The sequence below is a fragment of the Zeugodacus cucurbitae genome, chromosome 2 (genome assembly GCF_028554725.1).
Source record: "Zeugodacus cucurbitae isolate PBARC_wt_2022May chromosome 2, idZeuCucr1.2, whole genome shotgun sequence".
Lineage (NCBI taxonomy): Eukaryota > Metazoa > Arthropoda > Insecta > Diptera > Tephritidae > Zeugodacus > Zeugodacus cucurbitae.
In genome coordinates this window covers 284,792-293,752 of record NC_071667.1, presented here as the reverse complement: position 1 = coordinate 293,752, position 8,961 = coordinate 284,792, and the positions used below count along the sequence as shown (strand labels likewise).

At 36.1% G+C, this 8,961-nt stretch overlaps 1 long non-coding RNA gene across 1 annotated transcript; it reads right to left on the bottom strand.

Moving 5' to 3' along the window:
* Window positions 1-297: 297 nt before the first annotated feature.
* On the bottom strand, window positions 298-7,684 carry LOC128924125 (uncharacterized). Its single transcript, XR_008472810.1, has 3 exons — window positions 7,501-7,684; window positions 1,242-1,821; window positions 298-1,186 (listed from the first exon to the last, which is right to left on the bottom strand). It is a non-coding gene; the product is annotated as an uncharacterized LOC128924125 (long non-coding RNA).
* Window positions 7,685-8,961: the final 1,277 nt, after the last annotated feature.

Genomic DNA, 8,961 nt, shown 5'->3' with positions numbered 1-8,961 from the left:
TTCATCATATATGTGTTTGTATAAAATGCGTTCCTTGGGACGTTCCATCATCTGAGGTGCAACATAGAATAACAACGCAGTGAAATATTACAAGAACGCCAACAAATGTCAGACGCGCGTCAAAAATGTTGATGTGTACGAGCACATACTTATGCGCCATAGACTGTTTGTAATGTATGAAAGCGTCGGGGAAATTAAATTGAAATTTCAACAAAAGCAACCAGGTTGTTTGCTGCCTTTTTGCTACTGTTATATGGTTATACATATACATACATTTATATATATATGTATGCATTTTTATTTTTGTTTTTATCTTTTTATTTTTCAATTTGTTTTTCAACAAAGTCATCCTTTGTGAGTCCTTTTGATAAAGCCTGATTATATAAAAGTATCTGCACAGATGTACGCAATCCAATATATAAGGATACATGCATATGTATGTATGATGAGCATGATGATTTCATGACATGAGCGTACGCGTTCGCATCCGCTATCCGAGCAGTCAACCAGGCAACTCCAAGCCAATGCCCGCGCGCAAAACTTTGGTGTTTGCGAACTCCCGGTGACATATGCAAAATATTTACAAAGCAAAGTCAAAAATGAAGTGAAGAGTGAAAGGAGAGAAGAAACGTTAAATTAAAGTGAAGAAATGAGAGTGATGTTCTGATGTTCACGACCTCTTTATCGTTTTAAATATCGTAGGGTCTAATGTTTCTATTCCGAAGTGAAATATCAACGAAATTACATAACATAAACTTCAAAGTGTGGTTAAAACCTCCTTGGCTCCATTTAATCGCCGACATTTATAATGATTACAACTTTCTTCCTCTAGATTAGCATTGATATAAGAAAATACTTAATTCTTATAGAAAAAATTCATGTATACAATTTTTAATGGGGAAAAACTTCGTTGCCGATTTAGAAAGTATAATTATTCAAGCTCTCATATTTGAATACAGTTCGCGCGTGCTCGTTTATGATGACCACGAAACTGTTACATAGACATAATCAAGACAAACATCCGGTATACAACCTTCATCCATTTACTGTATTATGTTAAGAACACCCAAAATTGCTCATTAAACCTTTGATCTTCTAACAAGGCAATAAAGAGTTGCTGACCGTCTTTTGATCTCAATGACAAGTACTTAAAAAATGTCGTAAAGTAAAAGATATATGTGCACATCTACAATACACATAAATAATAACTAAAATCGTTAAGTGATTCTATATATACATACATAACTAATAACGTGGTTTTAAGAATCGGTGAAACTTTCTTTTATTTATTGAGCCATCCTGCTTTGATTTGGTATTTATGAAACTTCTCATGTCATTTCAGCCTCAGATACATTTGACATGAGTAGCCGGCATTCGTCTTTTGCGGTGTCCTGCAATGTGCTCTCTCTTCTTGCGCAAGTTAACTTACAATGTCTTGACTTGTAACTGTTCGGACTAGCGTTGTGCATTCTATTTATGTTTTGTCTGGCTGTTGCAGCATGGTCTGTTGGTGGCTTATCATTTGCAATCTGTTTCTCTCACCTATTCTACATTCTTTAGATTTCGGTTGTTTTAATGAGTATGCATCTCTAAATACACGTTTATACATATATTTATATGGATTTTACGGCTAAGTGGAATAGTACCTGATGATATGTATTCCACCACTTGTGTCATAATTTTCTGATTGTTTTATCTTCGCCGCTCGTAGTAACCTTTGTCGCAAACACTTGTCACTCTTCATATTTTGTTGTGCACATAAGATTCAGATGATGATGTTGTTGGTGCAATGTGCATTGTAAGACCTCTGCCGGCGCAAGTCTGAAATGTACAAACATAAACTCTGTTTGTTCAAAGAGTTTTTATAATCACTCCGTAACTACTTCCGGATTCCATAATATAACAGCGATATGAAGATCTTACATTCATACATGTACTGACGGAGAAGTTGTCTTGTGAATAATTAAATTATAAGCGGTTATAAAATAACCTCTGTTTGTATATGCGATTATGAAAAGACAAAGTTGGATATGATAACTGCGAGATGCGGTTCGCATTTTGCGGTCTCTTTGTGGAATTACATACATACATAGTTCTTATGAATTATCATACATATTCAAAAAACCATGTTGGATATTATGATAGCCCACTTCCAGAATTGGTGCTTATTTTAAGAAATAATGAAAACGATCGTTTGTTCCAACATGTTGTTGTAAAAATGTTCATACAAGAACGATTTACGGTTGAATTGTGCATACTTGGAAAGGCACTTTTCCACAAATATCCGTAGCTTTTGATTATCCTGCTTCTTTTTAATAAACATTCAAGCTCTACTTCGGCAATATTTTTGAGATGTATTTGTACATTTGGGCTGAGTTAACCGCCTGATTAAAATTATTTCACATTAAAAATCTTTAAATGAAGATTAAATGAGTACACAGCTCAACCGCGAAGCAAACCCACAAAATGTTACCCCCTTTCAAATGAGAAACAACGGCTAAATCGCTTCAATTCAATTAACATAAATTTACAGATAATATTATTGTGTGAAATTTCACCTTTTGACATCGAAGCTGACTGCAAAAGCAAACTGTGTATGTAAATGTGCATTTGTATGCGAATGTTTGTAGCGCCAGAAGCTTTGTTGGCAGTGTTCTGTCAAACACGGGACCAAGAGTGACAATTAAATTAATAGACTACAAGTCAGTTTGTTCTGAACATTGTTTCCAGTCGCGGATGCGTCCTGTACTTAGTCTGCTGCAAGTTCTTTTTGTCAAATCTTTCAATGAGCTCTTACATTTCTTAAGTTACGATTTACACATTTGGCCATTTGTTGTCGTTGCTTCTGCTTTATTAAAAAATTTCCATAATTACCTCATCAAGTTGACTGATGAAGCAAATAAATCTCTGTCGAAGTGCTGTTGTTTCAGCAACTCGATATGCATAAATTAAATTAATATGTATACAACAACAATACTAGTTAATTTAGCAGGAAGGGAAGCAATCTAACATTGAGATACACCCTTTCCTTGGCAGCACTTTAACCCTTTCAGACAGATTAGGGAATATTTCCTATTTCATCTAGTTGTCTATGTTTTGTTAAATCGATTGGATTAGCCGCTGCTATGCAGATAATCTCATTCAAATGACATAAAATTAAGTGAGTAAAAGGATGTAATACAAAAAATATTTGTGGATATTTTAACTAAAAGATATATGTACATATGCCCATATGTATTTAGTTTTTTGGAAGTTACATAATATACAACAAGAGCAACACAATTCTGGTTTTGACAATGTGCTGCCCTCAGTGGATCTCAATCCATTTTCTGCGTATGATTGATAGTTGCATTGTTGGCTTTTGTCGGTTATTGTCCGTCTTGTTGCATAAAAATGATTTCTGCGCACATTCATTAAGAGACGAAAAGTATTTTAAATTAGGTAAACAGAAAAGCTTCAAATTACAACTGGATTTGGCGCGCAATACGCGCAGAGCTACATACCATCTCTGGCTACTCAGGTTTTTATTCAGCTATTTAAATTAAAATAGAAAACGCGAACATACACACGCAATAAATGCGTAAACAGATTATTTTCATAAATCACACAAAATTAATTATTAAGACGACAGCTACGATATTTCTTGTAGATGGAATTCGCGAACTGGACTTTGTTATATGTATGAGTAGCAGAGGATTGCTAGCAATAGACTATGTATAATTGAAAGTCTTGTAGCGCCAATTGAAGGGTGGAAAATACAGTAGAAGGGTAATAAGGCTCGCAGTGGGCAGTTCAAATGTCCATTGGTCAGTCACGCACATAATCCCCTTGGACATGTACTTTGGGAAAGTGCTCATGCGCATGTGTTCGTAAGAATATTCTCTAACCGGTCACTCAGCGGACATAGATCAGAGGTCATCACCGTACTTTTGGCAACTTCTTCTCACCAATTTTCAGTGTATACGTGTATATACATATGTGCAAGCGTAGCTTGTTTGAGGAACGGTCAGTTGCAAAGAAAAGGATGAAACAGCAGGACATGCGAAATGTAAATGTGATTTTCTTTTTCGTTGAATTTTAATGTATTTTATATTTAAATTAGCTTTGCGCGCCTTAGCTAAACTGACGAGTACATCACATATGTACATATGGTAAGTATCATAAATGTACGTCTTTCCATGCATGTGTATGGGAATCGATGTAGAAATAAACTTCATAAATGAGCTTTATATAGATATATACATAGGTATAAATAAAAAGGGACCATAACATTACTATAATACATGTGTTTCATACCCTAAAACGTATATGTTCTTTAGAGGAGTGGTCGTTTAAAAACCTTCTGTAGAAAATGGCAGTTATCATGAACTCAATTCAATTGTTTCACATACATAGCCTCTTTAGCTAGGTTCAAGTGTAATACATTAACTAGAAGAACTGAATTAAACATTAAATAATCCGTATGTATTGGTGATGAAGCTATAGCCGAATAAGCTTTTATGGACGATTTATTATGCATTCATCATGGCTTTAAAACACCAATTTTCTTACCAGTCATCTCTTAGAGCATATGGAATAAAATCTAAATCAACGCCTTGATAATAAAACCACTTTCCCAAATACTCTGTTTCACCTGCACAGGCAGCTGCATTCAGCTGTTACAGTTTAATAAAACCGATTCATTCTGTGTGCGAGATCCTTTCCAGCAAATGCGCGAAACCACAAGCGTTTCTATTTTGGTGGTTGCATAACAATCAAAGCGCTGTTTAAATTAAACAAAAAATCATATTTCCTGCAACTAAAACAACATTTTCCGGTGGTAAACAGCAATCAAGATAATCGAGGGAGGGTGAAGAGAGCAACAACAGCAAAAAGAAAAACAGACGTCATATTTTTGTCAAACACGTAGAAACGGACAAAACTGAGCGAACTACAAACATTAAAAGACTCTTCACAGTTTGCCGTTTAGCGCTGTCAACTGCTGTCCTGTTACGTTCATGCCATTTGATTGTCATGCAACCACTTGACGCAGTCAGTCAATCAGAAAGCGAGGAAGGATATCGCACCAACAAAGTGACCAAGTGACTGCGGCGCTCGGATGGCGTATAAAGAGCAATTGTTTGTGTACTCGAACCACTTATGCACACAGGTACAGCCAGATGCATTTGCGTATAAGCACAATTTTATACGAGATCAAATGCAGCACCTTGCACGCACCTTTCCTGGGAATTTTTGTATCGCGGTTTCAGCGGAACTCGACGCGACCTCGCTGATTTATGTTTGCGTCGACCAAACGCCGGATCTTAACTTCCTTACTTCCTGATTTCTTTGTTTGCGTGCGGCGAGGCGCAACAATCCTAGAAACAACCGCAACTGCAGCTCAAAGGTAGAGTTTTAGTTTTAGGCGGCAGTGGCATGATAATTGTTTTTTGCACGTATGTGTTGTCCTGTTGACCGGATAATGAGTGTTTCATTTAAAATTTCAGCGCATTCTACACTTTCGGCCGTTTTACAGCATTATAAAGTTATTGATATCATGGGAAACAATTAAAAAAACATAATTCCGTGTGGAACATTGAGCCTTGCACTCCCGTTGCAGCATGTATGTTCTTCGATGATTTTTCAAATAGAAGTGAAGAACAGTGAAGTTTGAGTGACCCAAACATAATCATTAAGCATATTGTTCAGTTATATGGAAAGTGGGTGTGTTTTATCAGAGTTAGTCGACTTCGAAATCAGTGCAGGATTTGATTTGGCAAATATATGTCTATACTGAATTCATACTTTTGTAGAAGCATGGTTGTCCATACCGTATTACCATATTTGATATACATATGTATGAGCGAATAGGATGGGAACTTATTGCCTTCCGAAGCTGTTTAATGCTTCGGTCTTAACAATAAATGATATTTGTGAAAAATTTGCGCTTTAACGCGTCGTAAATGCCTCTTCAGTGCCTCAAAAACGTGTGCACACTTGCGCTACAATAGGTTTTTACTCACAATACTTGTATTTAATTACTTAGAAACCCATGTACAGTAGCACTCGGCGCAACATTGTGATGACAAGTGTTAACTTAAGAGCATTAAATATGGGTAAATCGTCGGCAGTGGCAACGTATAATGTGCGCTATTGTTGTTGCTACTTAGTGATGGCAACGGTTCCACACCCTCATCGTTTTATAAAAGTAGCGAAATGACAATATTCTTTTTACAAAAAACAAGACTGTGAAATCATTTATTTAACGTTGAAAATCGAGATTTCGATTGAGTAAATCATTTCAAGCGGATTCCTGTCAATGAATGCTAATCGTCCGTTTTGTCTGCAGCTATAGTACGGTAACCACAAAAGCTGCATATTGGTGCTACGGTGCGACGCAACAATGGTAATGTGGCGTGATGAGTATTCAAACAACAATGACACAATAACAAATAAGTTAAATGTGTATTCAGCTAAGTATTCAAAACTGTTTCGAACGGACCGGTCCTGCCGAAAAAGTTGTTGCGCACACGCAGCATGAGGCCGAACACAAGAACACTGATACTCCTTCTTCTTCCAACTATATACAATATGTACTCGTGCACGTGTGTTGTGTGTTTTTATAAAACTCGATAATCGTGATAATAATCCTTTCAGTGCATCACTTAAGCCGATCATGCGTGGAAGCTGAAGTCCCATTCAGCAGCACTCAATGCTCTCGTTTATTTTATGCGCTTTGTTGATTCGCTCCCCTCTCCGAATTGCTTAGAAAGTGTAATTGTTTCGGGCCCTTTCCATCCCTTTCGCTTATCGCATTTGTCATGTTTGCAATTCCTTAATTTTTTATTGTAGACTTTAACTCTTCTACTTTTTGATTTCGCACCCTTCCTTGCAGTTCTTTATGGTCCATTTACCACACTAGTGATCTTCGTTGCTACGCTTGATCTTTGGCTCTGCTCGTGTTCGGTGTATATGTATGTGTGTTGAAGTCGTTGAGGATTTGATCGAGTTTCCCGCTTCTTCGACATTCTGAATTAGGGCAATCATTGGTTTGTTAAATTGTTGAGGTCATGTACTTTTGTGTGACCGAGATGACAGCAAGCAGTTGATCATCTTAACTTCGGTCGATCATAATGTTTACACAAGAAGGGTTGATCTCATTTACCGCGCCTGCATTATCTTGCCATTATGTGTCAGCCGTATTGTCCTGAAATGGGATGCTGCTAATCGAATTTGACTTTAACACGGCAAATGCAATAGAGCATTTGTGCGACTTTGAAAAATCTTGCTTATTTTATATAAAAAAATACATGTTTTCCACCTTTTGCCACGTGTTTGGAATGTGTCAAAAATGTAGATAATACCACCATTACAGCTTCTTACTTTTAACTGTGCAGTTTGCAATCGCCGTGTTTTATTTATAAAAATACTGTGTATTATATAAGCACACAGGGGTTTAAAGATGCCCATTTTAATTGACCTCACGCACATTCTTAATTTACTTTGATGTCACTGACTTACCTCAAAAATTAAAAGAATTTCCATTCCTATTGATTTGGAATTTTTTTGATGATCTTCGAGGGACAAACATACTCGTACGTGCACAGCCGCGATTATTTATGGCAAGCGATTAACAACTAAAGTTCGGATGATGGGTGGCTTCTGTGTTGATCAGCCACCTACACTTCCCATGCGAGCGCTCTGCTTGTACGCGTCCGTGTGTAATAAATTATGCTCTTCTAATATAACATATCAACGAAAAATCAACGGAATAAGCAACGATATGTATGGTATAAATTGTGCGATTTGCATCAACATTAGTACTACGGGGCACATTTGTCTACAGAAGCTCATCTGTTAAACGCCTCCGCATTCTCGAGTGATGTCGGCATCGCGCTTTATTTATTTATTTTGATACCGAATGACTTGGTAGAATTTATCTTTAGATCTCCTCACTAGTATCTTGAATAATTTCCTGAGATCAAAGCGAATGCCTTGTTATTTGATAATTGCTACTATGATGCTCTTTAAATTGTTCATCGGAGTGTTCATTGAATAAGACACTAAGAACGGTCGAAGGTAGACTAAATTTTGTATATTTCCGTATTTCGTTATATTAGATCTAGTAAACATAAATCCATTATTTTTGTATCAAATTGAAGTATTCATTTAGCATAGTTAGAATTTAGGTCAAACATGCACATTTGTACGATAACTCGTTTACATTTTGAAGATGTTTTCATAAATTCACACTCATAGAAACCCTTGTCCCCATTGCCAAAACTGTGAAGTCGCTTTTTACACATCTCTTTTGTATATTATTGAATTATTGAATTATTGTCTGTAAAATTTGGTTATGTTTTTGGTTGCCAACATATAATCAGAGTTATTCGCTCTGTTGAGTCTCCACTTTATCCATTAAGAACCATTATGTCTCCTAGTTCTAAGTGATAGCCGGTATTTTGAACTATATAGACGTGACGTGTTACGCATATTGTAACTTCTACTCTACAAAGAGTTACATATGGTAATTATATAAAAACTTTGGAAGTTATGCAACTATAGAGTTCGACAAATTTTTAAAGCAGATTCAATACATAAGTATACAAAACAATGAATTTTATCAACGCATTATACATGTGTATTGGAAGTAGGTTAAGGTTTTTGAAGTGTGTTGATTGTATGTATGTACATACTTATATAACTTTTTGCTTATTTTGTTTCTTAATATCGCAAACACTTCCGAAACAGGCCTATCATGAAACATGAGTATTAGAAAAGTTAATATTTGTTAGGATTTTCTTTGCTCGTAAAATATTAAATAAATGAGACGAAAGGTGTATTCGGGGATTCATCCTCTAATGAAAAATAGTATTAAAAACTATGTTAAGCATTACTGAATTAGCTGTTGCTGCGTACCTCAGCTTATGAGGCTAGTTTTCCGATGGTGAACAAATGAATATTTCGCATTCAATGAACATC